A 25,155-nucleotide genomic window follows, 5' to 3' on the forward strand; every position below is an offset into this window, starting at 1 on the left:
TGTATTTACAATACCAATAATGTGCTCAAATTTGCCAAGGTCAGAAGTCAGAGATGTCAATTTCAAGCATTTCTCATCTAATTTTTCTAAGATAAAATGATCTTCACATTCATTTTAAGCCTAATTTGAATCAACATGGGTTTCTATTTATACTTATTTTTAATATTCTCTGTCATCCTCTATGTCATGAAACATCTAAGAAGTTGATATTTCACTGAAACAGCTGAGATTGCCTCCGGGACGAATCTCTCATTGTTTTTCATATAATGTCTGCCTAATGATTGGACAGTTTGTTTTAGTGTGAAACAGTTAACCTCAACACAATGCCAGGAGCAGAAAACCATGTATATACACACCCGCTGAAGGTTTTAAGAAGAATTTAAGCCAGATGGTAAGAATGAGCACAAGATCTCCCTACGATTGTTTCTCATCGCTTGTGTCGATCTATCACCTGCTGATTGGTGTCAACACCGAGAGGAAGAGGCGATCAGAGAGAAGCTGCTCAAGACAGACAGTGCGGATCATCTTGCCACGGCCATTGTAAGTGTCCATTCACAGTGCACTTAGTGCCCGGACTGCAGTCAACAGGTGGGCGTGTCGGCTCGGCCCCGGGGCCACTCTCAACTCCCGTCTTTTGTCATCCCTCTATCCTCCTATCTGTCTGTCTCTCAGCCCCACGCTCAGATATTCGCCTGGAGCGCAGTCACTTCCTCAGCATTCCTCTCTACTTGACTGCGCCCGGTAAAAGACCCACATGAGTAAGAGCAGGGTGGGGAGAGGGGCTCCGATCGGACCCACAGCTCACCTGAGTATCCATGTCTTTCCATCTGACCCCCATTTGGAAGGGCATCAATTCATCTTCAGGAAACTGAAACGGACAAATCTGTCAACAACTGCCATGTAATGTCTTTTTCTGACCGCATTCAAAATTTTATTACATTTGGGTTTAAAAAAAGGTACAGAGCAAAGAATATTCTTATAAAGAAACATTTTTGACTGTAGGTTCTTTAGTTATATGGGTCTTTGGGAATGATATATGTGTTTATGTTTATATACATAAAGAGAGAGATAATACAAATAAATAAAAATGTTATATTATTATATACATATATATGTAATATGCAATATATACATATACTATATATAGTCAATGTAATTGATATAAAAAATACTAATACATTATATATACAAAATATACATTTATTTATTTATTAAATAAATACAGAACAAAACTGAAATATTGTGAAACATAATTATTATAATTCACAATAAAGGTTTTCAATTTTAATATACTTAAACATATAGTTTATTTCTCTGATTAATCATTCTAATATGATCACTTATTTTCAATGTTGAAAACAGTTGTGCTGCTTAATAAATGTTTAATATTAATAATAATAAAATAATATAAATTAATAATCTGCTTAATATATAACCTGTGATAGGTTCTCTTCACCACTCCACAATATTATTATAGTAATTTATTATTGGTTAGTTATATTTGTATTTTATATCTAAAGCTATATTTAGTAAAATGGTGTACTTTATTATATTATTAATAATATATTATGCAGTTATATATTATTTTTTCTGTATTTTTTTTATCAAATGCAGGCTTGGTGAGCTTAAGAGACTTTTCTCAAAAATATTAAAAATAGTAATATTTTTTTCTATATGGTATTTTATAGTTAGAGTTAATTAACTTGTAGTTAATTGTGTATTGTACACCAATCTGCTCAAGGCTTAAAACTCTTATTTGAAGAAGTATTTTAAGTGCCTATATAATTCATATTTAAGATGTGAAAAAGTATCCATTCACTGACGCGCATTATAGCATCTTAATATCAAACTAAATCACTTTAGGGTTCTTTGTAGCACTAGTACATTGACAATTGTCTAAAAAGTGCTGGTTCTCAAAAGTATGTGGCAAATGTTACACAAAATATAATAACTTTTATCTCTTATTCAGTACCCGAGAGCTCCCCATAAAATAAATACCAGGTGCTGAGACAAAACAATATGTGCTACATCTGTTTTGCGCACTTCGATAGCCCAGACAGACGCTGCATCTTTAACATGTGTCTGTCCCAGAGATGTGGGTGTAAACTGCGACCAGCATAGAGCGGACAGCCCTGCCAGGCCCCGCGGCCTCCTCTCCGGGCAGGACTGGGCCATGGCAGCCATCCTGCAGTGTCAGTGTGATCTATGAATGCTGTAACCCGAGCTGCAGGAGGGATGGAGGGATACAGAGACATTCCTGCTCCTCACGGGCCCTCAGAGCTCTATAGGGGCCACTGGTGTACACTGCAAACATGCCAATCACTCCAACTGAGATTAATCACACGAAAGACGATGGAGTGCATTTCAAAGCTTTGGTTTTTAAGTAAACGTATACGAAGATTTTATTTTTCCCCCATGGATTTCAAATAAAAATCTTAATATTGGACAACATGTGAATTGTAATGTGATATTGCTTTGTGCAAATTAAATTGTTATTTTATTGCACTGGTTTAATTTTAAAGTAATATGTATATATGATCTATTATAATATATGTAATATGTTATTTTATTTCATTTTTTTGTTTTGTTTTACTCTGATTAAACATATTTAATGTTATTCCTGAACCACATAGAGGAAACAATAAATCAAAAGATATGTCAAATATCTTTATATGTCAATAATTGAAGAGTGGTAATTCAAGAGAACAGTTATGCAAATGTTCCCCTCTCGTGTAAAATTTGCATCCATCAACAGAATAGGGTGAATTCAGGTTAATTTTCTGTCTAAAAGCTGCCCAATGTGTAAGATTTTACCCAATAAAGTCCTAATTTAATTCAAATTAGACAACATCTGCAACACAGTATTTTATCATCATCATTATTATTAATTAAAGCCAGTCTTACGCCACAAATACTACAGCGCATTGCATGTTTTTTTTAATCATCATCATCTTTATTATTAATTTAAACCCAGTCTAACTCCACAAATACTACAGCGCATTGCTTTTTCTCTGTATTTTCTAAATAAATGAATGCTAATTATAAAAAGAGGAGATACTGAAGAAGAAAAGAATGAAAAACAGAGTAGGCTAAGACATGAAAGAATTTTGTGCCTGAGGATGCAAACCCTCCCTCCTGTTGTGTTCATTCATGCTTTCCTGAGTGACGGGCAGCTGTGCCACAAGTCCGTGTCAGAAGTAGGTGAGCCTCTGAACTATGTCAAGATTTTAATTGCTCAGCATTTACACTGACTGTACCTCTTTGTAATGAAAAATGCATGCACTTCATTTGTATCCATCTTCCTGACTTAAAAAGAAATTTTGCCAAAAGAAGACAATTCTGTCTTTTTGCAATCTGTCTCTTTGAGAGATCTAAAATTATAATTAGACACTTTTGGGACGACAACATGTATGCAATGCTTGAAGGTGGTGCAGTGCTAGAAATTGCCAGCAGATGTCCCTGTTGAGCTCCATGTCATAGCATGTGTGATAAAGCATGACTGTTACAGTAGGGCAGCACAATTCAAAACACTATAAAACTGGAGAGCTATGGGAACTATCATCTCTCAGAGCCTAAAGGTGATTTATTTCAACAGACGAACACAGCAAGACGCCAAACTAACCAAAACACAACATTTTTCCCTCTCTCTTGCAAAGTTTAAATTGGATTTTAATCCTATACCTGCATGAAATATAGCATTTAAGAAACAAGTAACCAGAGGAACTAGATTAAAAACATTATTAAAAAATAACAATATAACTACATATTCAGGATATAAACCCATTGACCACTGATCATTGGATGGGACGTTTTGGTTAGAGCCCTGCAATATTAACAATAACAGTAATAATATTCTCTATGCACAGGAAATGTGAAAAGGCACATGCATGTTTATTTGTTGTGCTTCAGGAGAGTCTTAGAGGGCCTCTTAGCCCCAAGATTAAATGAGTTCAGTAGGTGATTCCAAACATTATTTCTTGTAATGGTTAATCCTGTTAGATTGACAGGAGTACTTGAGGTTGGAATGGCTCCTCGGCGTGGCTGAGGGCCGACCGCGGGGAACACAGTCGAGCTGTCAATTCACATCTAACTCAGAAGAATTAAAAGCTTTTTCCTCGGCTCCAGGAGTCACCGTTTATAAAAACAATTCTCTTACTGGTCTATGTGATATTAGACTGTATAGATTTTACAGCGTATTAGAGAAAGAAACTAGAAACTTGTGAAACATTTCACTATCAAATTGGTTTGATATTCATTGGATAAATATGAAAAATATGCCACATTATAAAAGTAAAATAGGTTTAAGCAGGGCTGTTTTAAGCAGCTATACCAGTATGTCTTGCATATATCAGTTTCATGAAAATAAATAAAACCTAGGGCTGTGCGATATTTAAGAAAAATGCGATATGCAATATCCGATATTCGATACGATATTGGAATTTGTTTCTAAAATCTATTTCAATTATATTTTTTAAAAAAATTAAATAATGAGAATGAAACCATTTGTGTTTCACATTCTTCCTGGGAAAAGAAAGCATCGCTACAACTTCTAAAAGTGACCAGCAGTGTTTTAGCAAACATTTATGTCACAAATTTATATTTGTCACACATACATATGTCACACATTTATAACTATTATTTAACATCAAGCATGTTCCATAATTAAAGGGATCCCATGGTGTTGAGACTTGTATGGCTTAATATAACATAAATGATGTCTCTTACTGAATTATGTAGTAGAAAACCCATGAAAGATCTACGTTATTTTAAAAATCGATTTTATATTTGGACCATGGGCGGCGCCATTTTGTTTGCGTTCTAGGTTGATGACGTAGAGTGGTTGAACTCCTCAATCAGCTGGCATTACCCGTAGCTATTTTTACCACAACGCAACTCGAAAATTGTTTCAGAGTTAAACAAAACCAATGAATTCCTTTGTAATTATACTTAAAACACACTCAAACATACATGTGCACACAAACTCACCTACACAAGTCACAAACAGATCGGCGGGGGATCCCTTTAACAGTCGTGTGCCCAGTCTATTCTCTGCTTTATGCATCGACCAAAAAACATAAACTTTTCACAATGTTTAAGTAGCCTATTAAAATCATTCATATTTTGTGCGCCATTGCGATAAGCATATTGCGATATGTACATTTGCGATATTTCGATAAATTGCACAGCCCTACAACACACACACACACACATTTTATATTATATATATATATTATATATAACTGACTGAATGACTGACTGACTGACAGACTCACTGACTGAATGACTCACTCACTCACTCACTGACTGACAGACTCACTGACTGACAGACTAACTGACTGAACGACTCACTGACTGAATGACTCACTGACTGAATGACTCACTGACTGAATGACTCACTGACTGAATGACTCACTCACTGACTGACAGACTCACTGACTGAATGACTCACTGACTGACCGATCGACCGAATGACTGACTCACTGACTGAATGACTCACTCACTGACAGACTCACTGATGAATGACTCACTGACTGAATGACTTACTCACTGACTGAATGACTTACTCACTGACTGACAGACTCACTGACTGACCGACCGACCGAATGACTGACTGACTCACTCACTGACTGAATGACTCACTCACTGACTGAATGACTCACTCACTGACTGAATGACTCACTCACTGACTGACAGACTCACTGACTGAATGACTCACTGACTGAATGACTCACTGACTGAATGACTCACTCACTGACTGACAGACTCACTGACTGACCGACCCACCGAATGACTGACTGACTCACTCACTGACTGAATGACTCACTCACTGACTGACAGACTCACTGACTGAATGACTCACTGACTGACTGACTGACCGACCGACCGACCGAATGACTGACTGACTGACTCATTGAATGACTGACTGACTGAATGAATGAATGACTGACTGACTGAATGACTGACTCATTGAATGACTGACTGAATGAATGAATGACTCACTGACTGAATGACTGACTCATTTAATGACTGACTCATTGACTGACTGACTGACTGACTGACTGACTGACTGACTGAATGAATGAATGAATGAATGAATGAATGAATGAATGACTCACTGACTGAAAGACTCACTGACACACTGACAGATGACTGTCTGACTGGTGCTCTCTAACATTTGGACCCACTGACTGTCCAAGTGAAACCAGGAATAAATTTGGCAATGATCCCATTTCTGAGATGTTCTTCTGCTTCTATAGATCAGCTCTGACAATCAGATCTGACAATCACAGTCGGAGGTACAGCACTTAATAAAGAACCTTTGTCTTAGCAGTGACCGATTCTTCACATTTACTAAAACACAAGTCTGCTGTCAGTCAGGATTCACAGGTCCCTAAGGTGTTTATCTGCAGGCCTGTCCCACCACCTCCAGCTTCAGATTTCTCTGGCATCTCTTGGTCTCGCTCAAGCAGCTAAGTGGCCATTCTCTTTGGTTCAGCTTATCGATGGCTTTGTCCCTCAAATTTCTAGTTATTCGATCTGGCCTATGCAAAGGCGTCAGGGTAAATGAGGTATTGTCTTACCGAGCAGGTTACCTTACCTCTCACAAAGCGTTCAGTGCCACGAGCAGGCGTAAACCTGGCATAGAATCAGAAACAACAAAGAAGATCCGCACTAGTGCGTAACCTCAGCACAATCACAGCTTTATTTTAGGGGTTTCCTCCTACTTTTGAGGGGGGAAAAACAAACATCGTTCATAGTCTGTGTGCATTGATGATCATTTCTGACCTTAAAACCCACAATCTGATTTTTTCCCCCATAACTTAAGAATGAGGCATATACATTTTATCACATAGGAAAGAAAAAACTCAATGAGAAAGGTCTCCAAAGTTACAAAGCAAAGTCACTCCAAAAGGATTATTTTTTTTATTTTTTATTTTTTAAGAATCTAGTAGTAATCCTATTCTAGTAGAGCCCCAAAACATCAAAAATTTGTAAAAGGGTATATTAGGTCCCCTTTAAATCAAGAGCAAATGGAGACTTAAAAGTCTTTTACTTTTTAGATGTTCATCTTCAGAAAAAGATCTGTTATCTTAGACATCTCACAAGCTTCAGAGGACATCTCAACAATGTCTCAAACTATGCTGAAAAAGACACCTAATAAAATAAAAAGTGAGAGATCTCACTATGAGCTCAGATATTTCTCACCACATTCTTCTAAATTATCTTAGCAATGATCTCCCCCTTGATTTTACATGTCTATACTTAACTGTATATCTCGATACTCTATACTGAATGCCAAAAAGGATTTTTAAAACAAAACTTTCTGCATTTTTACATTTTCAAAAAACATCACTTAGTGTGATTTATAAGCTGTTATCCACATGGGGACCAAAATGTCCCCACAAGGACAGGGATTTCAGATATTGCCATCTCTTTTACATTGTGTCCCCTTAATTTAGGGTTTACCAGGGCAGACGTGCGCGCGCACACACACACACACACACACACACACACACACACACACACACACACACACACACACACACACACACACACACACATTTTCTTTTAAAACCTCAACAATTTAATAGAACTAAGGGGACTAACACACATTTCACCTTTCCAGCCCTTTAAATTTTCCATTTTAAATGAGCAGAACTGGAGCAGCATTAAAGATAATAGTGTTATACATGAGGCCATCCTCTCAGCTGCTGTTTCATTAGGTGTAATTGCTCAACAATTGCTCTGTTTATTAAAGGTGACTGCCATTCACTGCTGGGGTCAGCAATATGTGATGTAGATAATTGCTGTGTGTGTGTGTTTGTCTGAGAACATGCAGCCCTCTACCATTGGCCTAATAAAAGAGCTGAAGAAATTGAGCCATTACGATGTCAGACCTCCTACTATTATGACCCATTAAAAGTGCTCAACCACTGATTCAGACCCATTATATTTATTGAATCTAGAAACTGATTGATGTTGCACTGGCCGAAACTCCTCCTACCATGCACACTTGCCCCAGCTGTGTCATCCAGCGATTTCAGCGCAAGTGTCTCGGTATCCCACTCATTATAAATGTCCACAGCCCTGAGCAAATCTTTATGAATCTGTTAATGCCAACACGATCTCATGGTCATACGTATAAATAGTAGGAGTTTGAAATCTTGTGAAATGAATACACCAAAATGAGTTTTGGCGTGCAAATGCTACGCGTTTTTTCGCGTGCATATGATACGCACTTTATGGCGTGCATATGACAAGCTCTTGGGTAGGTTTAGGGTGGTGGGTTCGTATGTATAATACGCCATAAAGTGCGTATCATATTCACGCGAAAAAACGCGTACCATATGCACGCCAAAACTCATTTTGCCGTATATTTTATAGCAGGCATCAAATACAACAATATATCCAAAAGTTTGAAATAGGTGCTAAATATTTCTGATCTCAATCAACTGTTTGTTGTCCAAAAACCTAGAAGAGACTAAGGTCTGTTTATTGAAATTTTATAGGGTCTGTGTTTAACATTATTTGAAAATATGTTCACTCTAAAAAATGCTGGGTTAAAAACAACCCAAGTTGGGTTGAAAATGGAAAATGTTTGAACCCAGTAAATGCAAACAACCCAATTTCTGGGTTTGTCCATTTCCAACCTAACTTGGGTTGTTTTTAACCCAGCATTTTTAGAGTGTTTTTTTATTCTACAACATGAATTACACATGCCTCAAATGTGAATTTTAAAACAACTGTGTGCTTTTCGATAGCAAGTTATAGCTAAATAAGACTACAATTTAAACAAAAAATGTTGTCAGCTCATATCCTAATGCAAAACAACACCGGTTTAACCAACAAATTGATGTCATGACTGAACATCTCTATTAGATGGGGCTTGAATGTTTCTTCAAAACTTTGGACAGCACTGATGCATCATTTTCTCTTCCCCATCTCGAGTAACTGAAGCAGATCCACTTTAATGACTCAATGAAGCATTCTAATCTACATGTACTTCACTCAACTACAATGACAACATGAAGGTAATGTGCCTTTTGATGGTGTTAGATAAAGCTAATGTGGCTAAACAACTGTGTATTGCACACTCCAGAAAGAGCAGGATAATCACAGTCACACTTCTGCTACTGTTGACATGTACACAACCAACCTTCTGCAGTCCAACAACCAGCAGAGACACGGAGTCTGCCCCGAAATGAGGCAAATTCATGCAAATGTACTTCTGTTCCACACCGGACGAACTCTAGCTTTGTTTCAAATGCAATGGGTTTCTAGCTTCAGTTTAATGACTGCAACATTATGAGATAATAAAATAAATGCCATAACATGAAATGTAATCATAAGGGTTATAGACCCTCATATCAAAGAATGTGGATTCAACAGTATTGCCTGAATCATTGTAGATTTGCATTCATTTTACATTCAAATTTGGGGCTAGAGGCCCCAGCAATCCAAGACCTCCAAGACAAGCCCAGGCCTGAGCCCCTCAAGCTTTTTCTTCCCGAGTCTCCAGGCTGGTAGACGTGCCCTGTCCCACCTCCTTCGGAGACGCACGGGACAGTGGACCTGCTGAGAGCAGACAGACAGACAGTGCCGACAGTCTCTGTCCTCCCCCACACAGACCATCCACCGCTCCATTGATCCATTACTGCAGGCAGCTAACTGCATTTACATAGTGATCAGATAGTGACGCCTCTCTTTGAGTTGTATCAGGGCACAGGGCAGGGTAATGACAGCTAATAATTACTCCATTTAGTGAAGGAGGGGCAGAGACACCGCTTAAGAATACAGCGCTGTTAGAGTCTGAAAACATGCAACTTTAAATCAGACTTTATATATGTGCTATAAAAGAATGCATTAGCTAAAGCATTTTTAAACATTTTAAATGTTGGTTACTGAACTGTTGATTTGAAAATTGAAAATTGAAAATTGATTTTACATTACATAAATACAGATACTTTTATCCAAAGCAACTCAAGGTATGTTTTATCCAAAATTATTTTTCTTGGGAATTGAATCTATGACCACGTATTACTAGCACTTTACTGTACCATTAGAGCAACATATTACCACCCGGGGTTATTATAGTTAACTAAAACTAAAACCATTAGAAATTGTGACATGAAATAAAATATTTATAAATATATATTTATCCTTTCAGCTATTTGCAGAGGAAACATTTCTCATTTCAAGTTGACGTACTAAAATAACTAAATCTGAATATATATATATATATATATATATATATATATAAATATCTATCTATATCTATATATAGTTGTTGTTAAATATATATATATATCAATTTTAAATTTTGTCATGTGGTTTGTCATTTTATTCGGGTTTATTTATTTATATATATGACATAAAAAACTAAATGACCAAATTTAACAATTAAAATAAAAGTAAACTAAATGTATTTAATTATCTACGATTAGAATATATATATATTATAATAAAATTAATAAAATACATTTTATTCAAATCAATTGACCATTCTGTCAAACAGTCAACTCATTCTTTCTGATTCATATGTGCCACAATAATTTACAACTATTCAGCAGATTTTTAAAGCGACTAAAGAATTCGAAACATCATAATATATATTTTACTTATTTATTTTTACTTTTGGTCAGACTGTTCATTAAAAAATCAAATTTCAGTCCATAAATGTGTGCTATGTTGTCTGTTTGGTCTTTGGTTGGAACTAAAGCTTCCGGCTGTCTGATGAGCTGGATTTTCTTTCGAGGTCTATGGCAGGCCTAATGGTGGCCGTTCCTGTCAGGTAGCTCACAGTGGGGATGAGCTGTGTGAAAAGACTAAAGCATGTTGTCATTGGTGTCGCTGACCCACAGGATGAATGTTTGGGTAGGCTTAACCTGCTGAGAGGCAGCAGGGGTTAAGACAACTACAAGGCCTTAAAAGATCTCTCCCATGTCAGCCTCAAAGAGGACGACAGCAGCGCTGGGCCTGCATGACACAAACACACTCACAAATGTAGAGAAATGTTACTTGTTAATGATGTGTTCTGGTCCAAAACGCAGTGAACTGACTACAGAGGCAGTATTTTAAGTTGCACATGGTGTCAAAAGGTAAGCGGCAAACTTTTTTCTTTATAAGAGACCCTGTTTTCTGAGTTGTGTGAAAAAAATCCACCGAAGATGGCGGACAACATAAGATATATTTAATTCAACAGTGAAAATATGTAGATACAAATATTGATAAAATTTTAGTAATTACCTAAAATATTACTTCTTCAACCTTGATATAATACACAATCTATTAATACTTTACCCAGTATGATAAGTAAAACTATTATAAAAAGTTTTCATTAAATAAAATAAAAAATAAAGCAAAATAAATAATGAAATAAAAAAATAAAATTGAATGAAAAAAATACATAAAAAATATAAATGTTGGCAATTTGAAAAATATACAGATGAAATATAATAAATATGTATAGATATTTTAATAATTCCTTAAAATAATACTTTACCCAGGATATAATACACAATCTATTAATATTTTACCTAGTATATATGATTTTATTGTCAACAATTAATAAAACTATTATAAATAGTTTTCGTAATAAAATCAAATAAAAAAATCGAATAAAACAAAAAAAAATTGAAATATTACATACAAAAATGACACGGAAAATTTGAAATGTTGGTAACTTCAAGTAATTTTAAGCTAAGGTACTACAATTACTGAAAGTACAACTGAAATAGTTAGACATTAAAGCTAAATAAAACCTAATCACATTACAAAATGACTAAAACGTAAACTCATTTTTTAAAAATATTAATAATGCTATAATAGTAATAGTATATAAACAACTAAAATAACACTGTTTAGGACATTCAGATTAGTGAGGTGAATTAATTTATGATACTCCCCTATAGAAGACAGCTGACTTTATAGGCAGCATACAGCTTATTTAGTTTTGTAACACAGCAATAGTTTCACAGTACAACCTGACAAAGCAAATAATGATCATTTAGATATTTATATTGTTATCAGCAGGGATGTACAGGATTGGAAGGAAAGTGTAACCTTATCTTAGTTTATTATAAACAAGTGTTTCTTTGAAAAACACCAGTAAACTATTATAGGTCCCTTTATGAGTAGCTGCAAATCCAGATGTCTCTTTAGTTTTGATTGAGACGTCTGACGACGGTTTATGAGGAGTCGTGTTATGGTAATCTAACACTAGTTAGTTCTCTAAGAAAACAGCTGAGAATGCTGCTCTCTCTCTCTCTTGCTCATTATACGTCCCGTTCTATGTTCGTCTCATCCTCGTGGATGGTAAACCTTCACACACAATGCTATTTGAAGCTTCTGTCCACTGTCTTTTACTCCAGGATGCGATCTGAGAGTCATTCGGTGCATAACGAATCTTTCCGGGCTGCTAAAATCCAGGCCGCTCATCAAAGCCGACCGTGGCCCATTTGAGGTGAGGGCATGCGAAACGTTCATGGGATGAGCTGTCAACATCATCCATCTCTCGCTCACGGCTCACTCACTCAGCCCATATGATGTCATGGGAATGGAATGTGGTCACATGACAACATCATGGCCAGGATGACAGGAAATTATGTTGTTTTGTGTATCTGACAACTTTTACAACACACACACACACACACACACAGTGTCACAGAGATCTACTCACACACGTTTTATGAGGACTATACATAGATATAATTATTTTTATATGGTGCAATGCAAACTGTTTATTATAACCCTACCCCTAAACACAACCCTCACAAAAAGCTTTCTGAATTTTTACATTTTCAAAATTTTGTATGATTTATAGGCTGTTTTCCAGTGGACCAAAAATGCCATACACTTAAGAGTGTAAGATGCTCAGTGAACTCAATGTACTTAGAGTAGTATTTTTGGCACAAAAAATACAAAAAAATAATTACACAAATTTACAATAATTACAATAATACGATTTTCAATATAAAATAACGATGATGATAATAAACATTATTGTATTTTTTTTAATATTATAATATATACATATATATCCTTTTTGAGGACATTAAGCTTATTTTTTTAAAGAAATTAACACTTTTATCTAGCAAGGATGCATTCATTTGATCAAAAGTGACAGTAAAGACATGTATAATGTTATAAGTTTTTCGATCTCATATGAATGCTGTTTTTTTTCCCAACTTTCTATTTATAAAAAAAAATATTCTTGATCAGAAAATCATCATATTAGAATGATTTCTGAAGGATCGTGTGACACTGAAGACTGGAGTACTGATGCTGAAAATCATACTGATCCCAAACTTTTGAACATGACGTCAAATATGTTTTTAAAGTCACTTTTTAGCTAAATACAAGTTCAATGCAAACACCACTGAACTTTTTTTCACTTATTTAACTTTGTAGTCAATTTTCGGTTCCAAAATCAGTATCAGCGGATTTTTGTTCATCCTGGACCCTTTTGATGTATTAAGGGTCTTCACCAATATATAATAATGACTGTTATGAGGATGAGCACCTTATCACAGTAATTCATTGAGAGAGAGTGGGGGTTTGCTCACTCATTTAAGGCTCTTTCTTCTCTTCTTTAGATTGATAGCAGATTCCTCTGAAGTCCGGCCCAGCCTTGAAGTGCATGCTGGATTAGTCCAGAACACAAAGGCTGTGGTGTGGTCGAGGCATGTCTGGCCTCTCTTGAAAGGGTATCACTTATTCCCCTCAGCAATGGATCTTCACAGGCCGGCAGAGGACACTTCACTCTTGAGTCCGTTTCATGGAGTTAAGGGAAAGGATTGGGAAAGGGGTGGGATTCTGATTTAACCTAATGGAAGACCACTGGAATGCAGTTCAGACAATGAAATCATGACATTGATGAGTGTGTTGTGTGTCTGCAGTAGGCATTGTCACGATGCCAAAATTATGACTTCGATACGATACCAGACTAAAATACCTCGATACCGATACTAAATCGATACCACGGTTTTAAAAAAAGATATGATTAATATGACAACAGAACTTATTATTCATTGATTTATTTTTTTACTAAAAATTAACTTGGCCAGCATGCTCCTGCCTGGGTTTTGACCATTCCCTCCTCTTATTGCTATAATAACTACATGCCAGTGTGAACATCCTTACAGAGATCACTTTATCAATCATGTTATCATTCACTAACCTTTCACTTCTGAACAGGTTAGGATGACCAAAATCGTATTTCTTGATACCTGTAATTTAATATATTTTTTAAATGTAATTTTATAATTATAATATAGATTTTTAATTGTATCTTTGTTTTTAAAAATAAGCAAAACATGCTAATTACAAACAATATGACAAAAACAGTGCTTTATTTTTCAGCTACATTAAGTGTATTTAACAGTTGCAAGTCAAGAAAGAAATTAAATCAAATATAAAACTCTTATATTCTCCTCATTCTTAATATATATATCCTGACACCTGCTGTCACAGTCACACATCGACGCAAATGAAGAAATACAGCTCATTAGCGTTGTCCTCCTTAAAGTACCGGTACTAATAAAATTCCATATCGTACCGTTTGTATTAGCAGGGTATCACAATACTTTACCGGTATATCTTGCCACACTAGCCTAGATGCCAGCCGAATTTAGCCCCGCCCACAACATTTTTAGGTCTGGCAATTCGGTCTGGCATTGCTCCATAGAGGAGTAATTATCTCCAAACAGAAACTGTTCAGACCAATGAAATCATCAGGGCGGGCTTTAGACGATGACGGACAGATGATCATCAGTAACGTAATCATCACGTCATCAAAGGGGCTTGGATTATATTTACTCGAATCCTAAATGGAGAGCTTGTTTGTATATGCATTCACCTTCCTAATTTCTCTCAAAGATGATGATCATGTTGGGTAAGTACTCTGTGTATCAATAAATTATTTTATTTTTTTACAACACCGGCAAAGATCGTTTATTCCAGCGCGTGTGCAGACAGGGTTGCCAAGTTTTTACAACAAAACCCGCCAACTACTAGCCCTAAACAATAGTTTCTCGTGGGGTTCTCCGTGGGAAAAATGGTGTTTGGGGGGTAAAATGTGTGTTATTTTGGCAAGATTGCCTGCTAAAATTCGCACTCATGAGTCTATATATCACATAATAGTCGCTTCAACCCTTGGACATACATAACCGCGAAAAGAAACGCGGACTTGGCAACAGAGTGCATTTGAGCTCTGTCTGTTGACATTTGACAATGCGTCGCTTCGTTGCTCTGATTGGTTTGCTCCATTGGGCTGCGATTATGAGGCGTGTTTCAACCGAACCAGGAAAGAAACACGCCTCATAATCACATCCCAATGGAGCGGTTTCAGACTCATATTCTGACTAGAATTGAGTATGACCACGTCAGGCTAGTGCAACACTAGTCTGCAGAACGTTTTCTGTCAGGTTTAGGTTGTTAAGGTTAGATTACAGTAATTATAGCTAGCTGTATATAAAAACAATGCAAGTCTATGCAATGTCTCCATTTAGATATCCAAGGTTGTGTGCATGTGTTTGTTTCTGTATGGGGTTTTTGAAAAGAAAAATGTCACATATTTTCAGTCACTAGCTGCGTTTGCATGGACCCTTATAATCTGAGCGTAACCGGACTAGTAGCACAGTCGTAATAAAAAAAGTCACATGTAACCACATCAATTGGAATGAATTAGCCAGATCTAATTAGAATTGAATTCTGATTGTAAGGGGTGGTTTATTCCTTTTGTAATCCGATTGAGACTACATGTAAACACTAGGGGTGTCCCCGACTAAGGATTTACACATTCAAATCAGAATTGTCGAATCTTTTTATGGTCGACCGATAGTCGAATCATCTATGTGTGCGTGAATGGGTTGGAAGGGGCACGACACTAGTCAGCAAGAGGGCCAAACTATTTTTATTTTTCTTTACACACTGCACACAGCAAAAACTTGTAATAAAGCGACCAAGACTGCCTGCCAACTGACAGACGAACTGACATGGGCTTTCTTATTTAGGTTTAAATAAAAGGTAATGTTGTGGATAAACAAAAGTGTCATAACTGAGTATCCTGTCATTATGAAATTGTCTTTCCATTCATCGTCTGTAAAGTGGACCACAACGTCCCACCAGCCCGGGTTTGGGACTCTCATTCACAGTCGATTGGTTTTGGGTGCGGGAAAGTCTGCTTTTTAAAACAAAGAAACTGAGGATAGTAGGGAAGCACGCACACATCAACCCGATCACTTTATTTAGCATCCATGTAAACACTACGCTCTGATTCATATATCTGGAATAATTAATTCAGTTTGAAGCAAAAAGTGTCCACGTAAACGTAGCTAATGACACATCAGCCTAATGCTGCGTTCACACCGCACGCGAATGACGCGATTCGCGCGAGTGATTTACATGTTAAGTCAATGCAAAGACGCGAATAGGCATTCTGCGGCGCGAATCGCGAACCGCGCGAAACAAGCGAATCGCTCAAGTTGAAAAATCTGAACTTTGGCGGATATTCGCGCCGCGTTAACCAATGAGGAGCCTGCTTACTTACAGATGGGAAACCCATAGGGGAACCCCGAGGCCAGAGTAATTTAAAAATACTACTGTATTGTGTCACAAAATGTACTTTTAATAGTTTTTCAGGCGAGAATGTAGTTGTTTAAAGCTCAAATATGTGATTTATTTATTAAGAGAGCTCCTATTTGAAAATTTGATCTGGTGTTTTCGGAGGTGTGAGACCCAGGCGATCACCGGAGCTCAGCGCTCATCAACCCCAGTGAGAGCAGACTTAACTCGGATAGTCCTTCTGCCGACTGCCGCTGCCTGGCAGAAGCCCCTCCCATGACGCGAATTCGCGTCTGTTGTGTAGTGAATGTCACACGCGAATGAAGCGAATTTTACGCGCGAATGAAGCGAATGGATTCAAAATGTTAACGCGTCCAACTTCGCGCGAATAGCGCGATTTATTCGCGTCATTCGCGTGCGGTGTGAACGCAGCATCAGAGATCCACTACCAAGACCTCTGTATAAACAAATTCAAAATATATAATCATATAAACAAAATATATATATATATAAATCAAACTGAATCTCACAAAAACATGTTCTGTCGACATATATAGGGTGAAATATGCCAAATATATAAAATTACTCCTATTTTAGGACTATTACGATATTTATTTTTCATTTGCATTTATATATTAAATCCCTTAGTTCACTTTATTTTCTTCAATTCGCATTAGATAATGACTATTGTAATATTATATAAATATTATATTTTTTAAGTTTTAAATAAATACCATTAAAAAAAGTATTTGCAACATTTAAATCATGCATCTAAAACAATAACAAATACAATATACCATGATAGAAATACTTTAAATTATATATTTTTCATTTTAAAATAATGAGAATGATATAGGCTAAAAAAAATCTGTTTTTATATAATAATAATAATAATAATAGATTTTATTTATAATGCACTTTTCATTCCGAAGAATCTCAAAGTGCAACAAGGGGGGGGGGGGGGGGGGGAATAACACAAAAAAATGAATAAAAAGTACAAATATAGAATACTACAAACAATCAACCAACACAGAAAACAGAACAGAAACAGAGCTGATGGTGAACAGAAACAGAGCTGATGGTGAACAGAAACAGAGCTGATGGTGAACAGAAAACAGCTGATGGTGGAAGTCTCTGTTAGCTCCGCAGCACACTGTGGTCCACTCCATGTTTTAAATTTCTCCCAGCGGCAGTGTGTCCTGATGATATTGCCGAGGCAGGACAGCTGAAGACCAGATGATGGGTCTTCGTGACGATTCAAACGATGGGGATCGCCGCAGCACCATGCAGGAGGCAGAACCTTTTTCCGGGGACTTCTGTGGACACACCGGGGTCGGCGCAGAAGTCCAACCCAATTGTAGCTCTGACTGTTAGACTAGTCACAAACATAAGGAAATAAAATAAAATGTAAATCTAATAGTACAGTAACATGATTTGTGGGTGGAGAAGCGGCGAACAGACGACGCCAGCGTCCTCTCCCCCACGTTGCCTAGCAACCTCCCAATTAATATGACCAATTAATGTTGACAGGTTTCATGAGATTTGCCCGTTGTAATACAACAATATTTAGTTTACAATTAATCTAAAAAATATGGATGTCTCACTGCACACACACACACAAAAAATAGTTTTAATGCATTGCTATGTGGTTTGCAGATTGCTTACTGTGAGCTAATATTCAAAACCACATCATTTTAATGTTCTGGTTATATGCCTTTCAAAGTGTCTAGTTTTATTAATTAATGTGCATAGCTTAATAAATGCAATATGAATATGTTGCTTATAGTTCATGTTAGTTAATGCATTAAACAATGATAACAAATGAGAATTTATTGTAAAGTGTGACTTATTATAAAGTGCTTGCTTTGGCAATCACTATATACAAATATATAATAGTTATTGTCACAAAATATGGCAAATTATATTAAATACAGTACTGAGCGAAATGTTTCTGTCACAACTAAAGAAAAGTCAACTCAGAATAAAGACTATCGCAATCCATCAAATAAAATAAACTGATTTGCAAAGCAAAACGCTCGACTCGATGAGCTCAGCATGAGGGTGTGAAAACACCTTGAAACTGCATTACACAGACGCCGTTTTTCACAGCCATTTTTTTTTTCATCTAGTCACTGATGCACACAGTATTTCCCAGTAGCCATATATCAGTACTATCACACACCAATATTCCCAACACCTCCCTAAATCATTTTGCATGTCAAGTGGTGACAGTTCAGAGAGCTTATATGGGTCTGGCTTTATATAAACGCATCCATATGGAGGTTGCTGGGTCGTTCTCTGGATCTCATGCCATTATCAGCCCATACATTACCTCTTTTATGGGCCCAGTAAGGAGTCTGATGAAACCATACCAGAGTCATGCCAGTAGATGAGCATTATCCTCAGATATCAAATGTATGCTTCATGTTTTTTACAGAGCTGCGAGGAGCCTGCCGTTCCCAGCCACGGTCGGGAACGCCAGCATGTTGCGCCCTTAAATATTTAACTTCCTCAAGAGATCTCGTGGCGTTATGAGATATTAGTCCCCTAATTCCTGCTGACTGGTACAAACAGATGTTGAATGTCAGGTTGAAACTATCATGTTCTCCAGGTCAGACAGACCAACCAGTGCACGGCCGGGTCGGTTTTCATATCGCACGTTAGGTTGGTGATAAAGTTCAGTTACGAGGCTGGACACGTTGCACAGGATCCAGACACAACATTTACTGTATTATGGGTTTGACAATGATGAACAGACCGTAGGAAGACTGAACCATCACTACTGTAAGTTATGGGTCTGTTTGACTGGGCAGTAATGGTATCATGTTCAGGAGATAAAATGGTCAAGTCAAGTCTTTCCATTGCGGTCGAGGCGAACATTTGATTCTTTATCAAATCTAGATCTGTTTATGTTTTATCAATAATTCCTCCTTACATCAAATCGATTGACTTCAAAGAGGCTATTAATTATTAATTCATTATTACGCAAAGCTCAGCGCCGTGTAAGGTATCTCACATCGGACGCGCACATTATATACGCGCAAGCTCAATTTTGAATCGACTTCGGACAGAAGAGCTGTATGATGGGTGTATCTTGTAGCACAGGATGAAAGCAGTATGTACATTGACGATTTGAGAGAAATATAATATAAGTTTAATATAAAACCTTGAAATGGAGCTCTGTGGCACGGCAGGATTTTAAACAACTTCCTGAGTCGCAGCGGACAGGCCCCGAATGCTGCTGCCGGTGTGACACCCATTGAAAACAGTAGCTGTGTCTCATTTCGTTAATTTTCGAAGGCTGCATCCTCCGGAGGACACGTCCTGTGTAGGATGCAGTATACGAAGTGTCCTCAATCAGAATTAAATGAGACGTCCTTTGTAGGACACACAGGCAGGAAGTATTACGTTGCTATGCCAACAAGTTCAGCCTTGTTGCGCTCTCACGCCAGTTTATATGAATGAAAATTATTTATAACTTGAAAATTACTATGACATGTTTCTTGTCTTGACAGCAATGTACTGTTCTAAACGTTTAAAAAGCAATAAAGCGTTGTAATCCTGTTAACCGCAACTATCTGTTTGAGGTAATAGAGCTTCGTATGTATCGTATGTATATCTGGCAGTGGTGCAGTTTTTTCATATAATATAAAAAAATATATATGACGGTTGTTAACGGCGACGCAAAGAATTATGGGTTATCTCCAGCCGTGAAGGCTACACCTCATGCACACTCCGAAATCCTGTGAAAGAAGGACGCATTCGAAGGCCGCATTTGGAGTGTCCTTCTCATTTTTTTGAAATGAGACGGCCTTATGACGTATGCACCCTTCAAATGCGACCTCCGGAGGACGCAGCCTTCTGAAATGAGACACAGCTAATGTGTTCGAATTTTAAAGACATGAGCTTCGCGTCCGGTGTGCGACCCTGAAGCTCAGCGCCCTTAAAGGGGCTGCACACTGGGCGCGAAGCTCAGCACCATGTCTTTAAAATATTGAGCACCCCCATATTGCCAAAATGGTATGATCCTCGTTTCATAACACCCGCATAGATTCGACTGTGAGATCGGTGGTCGAATCCAGCTCCGCAAAATCGATGCATCGGGTTGCACACTGGACGCAAAGCTCAGCGCCACGTCTTTAAAATATTCAGCACCCCCATATTACCAAAATGGTATGATCCTCATTTCATAACACCCGCAAAGATTCGACTGCGAGATCGGTGGTCGAATCCGGCTCCGCATATCGATGCATAGGCCTGTCGCGATAGTCGATAAATCAATTAATCGCACAATTAAAAAAATGAGCTCGATGATTTTTCCGGCAATGATAATTGCCATTTGCATGCTTTTTTGTTTTCCTCATCTCTCTCGTTGACTGCACGCACCTCGTCTGTTTGGGGAGATGTTTATACTCGACGCAAAGACCGGGTGCAGCGTGAAAAGACGTCATTCTCGGCCAGGAGATTCGTCTGGAACTCATGGCTCTTCGATTGCGGAGCCGCACGCAAAGTTATGAAATTTAACGTGCACAACGCCAAGCGAAAAGGGGTCTCGCGCACTCCGCGTCGACGTCATTTTTCTTGCGCGCACCCTCCTGCATAAAGAGGCTTAAAGCTACACTGAAGTTTGATAAACGCAAGTTAATTCTTCAGTTCAATCTTTGTGTGCTAAAAAGGCACTTAAGTTCCTGAAGAGATAGCAATGCACATTCACCTTTTTTTGCCAAATAAATGAAAAGCATGTCATCAATGTCTTCTCTCTTGCTGTATCAAAATATCACTTTCCTCAGAGATGGTCAAGTTCAGTTTGTGCATGATTAGGCTATGATATAACAATTTTTTTTTGAATACTGTATCCTAAATTGTGGATAATTAATATATCATATGCTGAAGTATTTCTGGATTAAAAGAAAAAAAACAACAAGAACCGTACAGAACGAAAACCGTGACCCTAAAACCTATACGAACCGAACCGTGGGTTTTGTGAACCGTGCTGCCCCTAATATGCACCTAAAACACAATCATCCGTTGCAGTTTTCATCCATTTTATTTATTGTTTTTGGTATTTATTTAAATGAATTTTTTTAAACAGACTGAGAGTCTATGCTTTTATTGTTTTTGGTTGTTTTGTTCATTTATTATGGTTATTTAAAATGTTTTCCATTTTTAGTGTTAAATAGTCTTTAGAAATTAAAGTTTATTGATCTTTGAAAAGGTGTACCTGCATTTTTATGCTATTATCATTATTTTAGATGAAAATGGTCTCAGAACAACATTATCGTTTATCACAATAATTTCTTGGCCAATTTATCGTCCAGCAAAATTTGTTATCGTGACAGACCTATCGATGCATCGAATCTTCGACTATTCGGTCACCCCTAGTGTCAATGAAAGCCTTTCTGAGCCATCAGATTTCCACAAAAATATCTTCATTAGTGTTCCAAAGATGAACGGAGGTATTATGGGTGTCAAACGACATTAGGGTAAGTAATTAATGAGATAATTTTCTTTTTTGGGTGAACTAACCCTTTAATACTATTAAAAATCCTTCAAAAGTTTAATAACTAACCAACATTTTCAAACTTTCAATAAAAATAAAAAAAAACATACATACATACATACACATTATTATTATTATATATTATTATTATAGTTAACTAAAACTAAAACCATTAGAAATTGTGACATGAAATAAAATATTTATAAATATATATTTATCCTTTCAGCTATTTGCAGAGGAAACATTTCTCATTTCAAGTTGACGTACTAAAATAACTAAATCTGAATCTATAAATATATATATTAGTTGTTATATATATATATATATATATATATATATATATATATATATATATATATATATATAAATATATATATATATATATATATATATATATATATATATATATATATATATATGATACTTTTTAAACATCTCAACATCTTCGTCTTGACCTAGGATACACTTTTCCCTGTTCTTGTGTCCCTAACAGGTAAAAGCATCTGTTCGGCTAATGGCAATGGTGTTTCACACATCCCACAGTGCAACACTATCCTCCAGTTACTCATCAGTTTGGGCTCAATCTCTGAGCTGCTGAGTGACTGCACTTCCCCAGGCCGAGTCTTATCAGCACTGACGGTAACACGATTCCTCAAGAGCTGCAGATCTCCACGCCAAACTCTGTTTATCTTTACAAACCTACTGATCGAGCGCTTAGTACCTGATCTGTGACCTATTTGGGAACTGAAATGCACAAACCCACACAAACTTCTGTCCACAGCACTGTATAGTCAAATGGCTTGATTTTAATAAACTAATGTATGATTTCTCGAGCCACAGACACCTCACCTTACACATTGTCCTTTTTTCCCGGCATTTCCGTGCAGGGGTCAGATGTCAGTAGAAAGTGATATTTCCTCTTCCTGCTCTGGGAAAACAGGATTAGATTAGATTAGATCAGATTATCAGATTGGATTAGATTGGTCAAACCTCTAGCACTGAAGTCTCAACAGCCTGTGTTATGATGAAGCACTAGTTTAGGTTGATGGGTGACCAAAGAGTTTAAACATCTGATTATGGTCTTTCCTCATAGGAGGGGGACTAGAAGAACATCGGCACCCTTTGAGACCCCCACAGAGAGGCATGCTGGCCAATCCCTGCCCCAGGGCATCCTCACCTTACATACAGTGGCCTGGCACCTGGGAGATGGGAAAGGTGAAGGGTGAGGGCCCCCAGGGGCCCCACGGTCAGTCTGAACCTTCAGCAATAGGGCAACACCTTACAATGTGACAAGTCAGGGTCCATCTGTGGGGAAAATAGTTGTGATTTATTACACGACACAAACTGGTTAAGAGAATTAAAGGGTTAGTTCACCCAAAAATGAAATTTATGTCATTAATGACTCACCCTAATGTCGTTCCACACCAGTAAGACAGAGTTCATAAAGACTCAGAAAGAAGTTCATCTTCAGAACACAGTTTAAGATATTTTATATTTAGTCCAACAGCGTAACTAAGTGTATGCACACTATACTGTCCATGTCCAGAAAGGTAAAAAAAAACACATAATCAAAGTAGTCCATATGTGACATCAGTTAGTTAATTAGAATCTCCTGAAGTGTCGAAAATACATTTTGGTCCAAAAATAGCAAAAACTTTGACTTTATCTTCTCTTCCGCGTTTGTTTTCAAACCTCAAATAAAGATTCAAACGGTCATGAATCAGCTTATTGATTCATGATTCGGATCGCCAATGTCACGTGATTTCAGCAGTTTGACACGTGATCCAAATCATGAATCAATAAGCGGATTTATGACCGTTTTAATCTTTATTTGAGGTTTGAAAACAAACCCTGAAAAGCTGAATAAAGTCATAGTTTTTGTTATTTTTGGACAAAAATGTATTTTTAATGCTTCAACAGATTCTAATTTACCAACTGATGTCTCATATGGACTACTTTGATGATGTTTTTATTCCCTTTCTGGACATGGACAGTATAGAGTAGATACACTCTCAGACGAAATATAAAATATCTTAAACTGTGTTCTGAAGATGAGGTCTTACGGGTGTGGAACGACATTAGGGTGAGTCATTAATGACATCAATTTCATTATGTCCGGAAAGAGACCACACAATATCAGAGATTATTACATGTATAAATGATTGAATATTGAAATTTCATATATCCCAATTGGTTAGTAATTAGAAAAATAACATGGGAGGGGGTCGTTTATTGAAGGCTGACAGTTTATTCAACAGAAACCTCTAATTTCTAAAACAGTGAGAAATAAGAAGACGTTTTAAAGAATAAGAAACACATCAAAACATTATTTCGAACAAAAAATAATTAACAATCCAACAGGCAAAGTCGTTGCAACAATGGCTTCTTGCCAGAAATCTACCCAACAAAATTATGATCAACTAAAAATATCCCCACATATTAAAATTACTCTAGTAAATACTATAGTGCTTATGAATCATACCATAATAAATATACTACAGTAAATTGTAGCATTAATCAGTATTTGATTAACAATTGACTGTATGTTGTTGTATAACGTTAAATGAACGATTAACAACGTGTAGTAATTGTACAATAAACTAAAATCTACTGTAGTATCTTTACTATAGTATGGTTCAAAAACACTAGAAGGGCTAATTTAACTATAAATATGCTATAGTATTTTTTATGTGGCACATTTTAAGAACCTTTTAAAACATACAATTGTTTAGTTAGAATCAAATATGATTCAAACTAGCTCACAAAATGAGTTTTACACGAGTGTACAGTTCTAAAGTTCAATTTGGTCGTTTAGCTAATAGCTAGGCTAAATGAAAACACAGGCGGAATCTGAGGTAAGTTAACCAAGCTAAGCCTAATTAATTAATTAGCCTAAGTTACCTTGTTGGAACTTGATGTGCAAACTTTCTTCACGTCACATTAGTATTGGGGAATTCATATTATTTTTCTTAGCATCTGCAATTCGTGAAGTATCGATGTCTGACGACGTCGGTATCAATCTGTAGGTTTGAACAGAATGCGCGTTGCGCGAGCGTCTCGGACGCATCAGTCTGCACAATAAAATTGAATGT

General features: G+C 36.9%; 1 long non-coding RNA gene across 2 annotated transcripts; it reads right to left on the reverse strand.

Annotated features, from left to right (window-relative positions):
• Positions 1 to 25,155, reverse strand: LOC137056529 (uncharacterized). 2 transcript variants are annotated; one of them, XR_010900370.1, is made up of 4 exons: positions 24,965 to 25,155; positions 23,241 to 23,368; positions 22,913 to 22,986; positions 1 to 868 (listed from the first exon to the last, which is right to left on the reverse strand). It is a non-coding gene; the product is annotated as an uncharacterized lncRNA (long non-coding RNA). The 2 variants fall into 2 exon arrangements; XR_010900369.1 differs by having other exon boundaries at positions 22,913 to 22,991.

This window comes from Pseudorasbora parva, chromosome 21 (genome assembly GCF_024679245.1).
Source record: "Pseudorasbora parva isolate DD20220531a chromosome 21, ASM2467924v1, whole genome shotgun sequence".
In the NCBI taxonomy this organism is placed as follows: domain Eukaryota; kingdom Metazoa; phylum Chordata; class Actinopteri; order Cypriniformes; family Gobionidae; genus Pseudorasbora; species Pseudorasbora parva.